The sequence below is a fragment of the Styela clava genome, unplaced genomic scaffold, assembly GCF_964204865.1.
Source record: "Styela clava unplaced genomic scaffold, kaStyClav1.hap1.2 HAP1_SCAFFOLD_19, whole genome shotgun sequence".
Taxonomy (NCBI): Eukaryota; Metazoa; Chordata; class Ascidiacea; order Stolidobranchia; family Styelidae; genus Styela; species Styela clava.
The window spans coordinates 2501-5000 of record NW_027556646.1 but is presented as its reverse complement, the minus strand read 5'-3'; the positions used below and the strand labels follow the sequence as shown (position 1 = coordinate 5000).

Sequence of the window (2500 nt, the reverse complement as noted above, 5' to 3'; positions counted from 1 at the left end):
AACCTAACCCTAGGTAAGGCATGTCAGAGCGAAAGACAGTAATTTCGAATGAGCCAAGAAAGAGCGGTGCGGGGCCGGTCGGAGCGCACCCTTTTCTCGGTGGCTGGCGGGCGAGAGAGTGCTGCGTCGCCGGCATCGGCGTCGAAAGAAGCCGAGCCGAAAAAAGTTAAAGTACAAACGTGCAAGCATACTAACCTAACCCTAGGTAAGGCATGTCAGAGCGAAAGACAGTAATTTCGAATGAGCCAAGAAAGAGCGGTGCGGGGCCGGTCGGAGCGCACCCTTTTCTCGGTGGCTGGCGGGCGAGAGAGTGCTGCGTCGCCGGCATCGGCGTCGGAAGAAGCCGAGCCGAAAAAAGTTAAAGTACAAACGTGCAAGCATACTAACCTAACCCTAGGTAAGGCATGTCAGAGCGAAAGACAGTAAACTCGAATGAGCCATGAAAGAGCGGTGCGGGGCCGGTCGGAGCGCACCCTTTTCTCGGTGGCTGGCGGGCGAGAGAGTGCTGCGTCGCCGGCATCGGCGTCGAAAAAAGCCGAGCCGAAAAAAGTTAAAGTACAAACGTGCAAGCATACTAACCTAACCCTAGGTAAGGCATGTCAGAGCGAAAGACAGTAATTTCGAATGAGCCAAGAAAGAGCGGTGCGGGGCCGGTCGGAGCGCACCCTTTTCTCGGTGGCTGGCGGGCGAGAGAGTGCTGCGTCGCCGGCATCGGCGTCGAAAGAAGCCGAGCCGAAAAAAGTTAAAGTACAAACGTGCAAGCATACTAACCTAACCCTAGGTAAGGCATGTCAGAGCGAAAGACAGTAAACTCGAATGAGCCATGAAAGAGCGGTGCGGGGCCGGTCGGAGCGCACCCTTTTCTCGGTGGCTGGCGGGCGAGAGAGTGCTGCGTCGCCGGCATCGGCGTCGAAAGAAGCCGAGCCAAAAAAAGTTAAAGTACAAACGTGCAAGCATACTAACCTAACCCTAGGTAAGGCATGTCAGAGCGAAAGACAGTAATTTCGAATGAGCCATGAAAGAGCGGTGCGGGGCCGGTCGGAGCGCACCCTTTTCTCGGTGGCTGGCGGGCGAGAGAGTGCTGCGTCGCCGGCATCGGCGTCGAAAGAAGCCGAGCCGAAAAAAGTTAAAGTACAAACGTGCAAGCATACTAACCTAACCCTAGGTAAGGCATGTCAGAGCGAAAGACAGTAATTTCGAATGAGCCAAGAAAGAGCGGTGCGGGGCCGGTCGGAGCGCACCCTTTTCTCGGTGGCTGGCGGGCGAGAAAGTGCTGCGTCGCCGGCATCGGCGTCGAAAGAAGCCGAGCCAAAAAAAGTTAAAGTACAAACGTGCAAGCATACTAACCTAACCCTAGGTAAGGCATGTCAGAGCGAAAGACAGTAATTTCGAATGAGCCATGAAAGAGCGGTGCGGGGCCGGTCGGAGCGCACCCTTTTCTCGGTGGCTGGCGGGCGAGAGAGTGCTGCGTCGCCGGCATCGGCGTCGAAAGAAGCCGAGCCAAAAAAAGTTAAAGTACAAACGTGCAAGCATACTAACCTAACCCTAGGTAAGGCATGTCAGAGCGAAAGACAGTAATTTCGAATGAGCCAAGAAAGAGCGGTGCGGGGCCGGTCGGAGCGCACCCTTTTCTCGGTGGCTGGCGGGCGAGAGAGTGCTGCGTCGCCGGCATCGGCGTCGAAAGAAGCCGAGCCGAAAAAAGTTAAAGTACAAACGCGATGCTAATGAGCGAGCCGTTGTCTCGACTAATATGTAGGGGGCGTTCGATCGAGCGTCTGGCTTGAGCGCTTGTCGGCCTAGCAGAACGGTCGCATTGTTATGCCCGGGTTTTAGGCACCGCTGCAGGCGGCCGGCAGAGCTCTTGTTTGTGCGAAACTGAATGGATCGAGCCCGAGAGAGGGCGAGCAAAGAAAAAAACGCAAATCGCTCCGCCTGGCACTGCCGGCGAGAGCGTGGACGTCGCGGCCAGCGACTGTCGAAGCTGAGTACGGCCGCAGGCGATCGCCTCGGTCTTAAACGAATGCGACGAGCACGCGCCGGGCGGCCCAGCAAGGGCCGAGCGCAGCTGTCGCAGCTATCTGGTTGATCCTGCCAGTAGTGATATGCTTGTCTCAAAGATTAAGCCATGCAGGTGCAAGTACGAGTTCTCGTAAAGCGAAACTGCGAATGGCTCATTAAATCAGTCTTGGTTTATTTGGTCTCGTAAGCGAAGTGGATAACTGTGGTAATTCTAGAGCTAATACATGCATTAAGCGCCGACTTCGGGAGGCGCGCTTTTATCAGATCAAAACCGACCGGGTTCGTCCTGTGACGTTTGATGACTCTGGATAACCACGCGGATCGTACGGTCTCTGCACCGACGACGTATCATTCAAGTGTCTGCCCTATCAACTGTCGAAGGTACGCTACGTGCCTACCTTTGTGATAACGGGTAACGGGGAATCAGGGTTCGATTCCGGAGAGGGAGCCTGAGAAACGGCTACCACATCCAAGGAAGGCA

The 2500-nt window shown here is 55.5% G+C and overlaps 1 non-coding gene across 1 annotated transcript in view; it reads left to right on the top strand.

The window, feature by feature from the left end:
• Positions 1–2075: 2075 nt before the first annotated feature.
• The window catches only part of LOC144419442 (small subunit ribosomal RNA), a 1810-nt gene continuing 1385 nt past the window's right edge, over positions 2076–2500 (top strand). The window contains exon 1 of the ribosomal RNA XR_013474063.1: positions 2076–2500. This exon is cut by the window's right edge and continues 1385 nt beyond it. This is a non-coding gene — a ribosomal RNA (small subunit ribosomal RNA).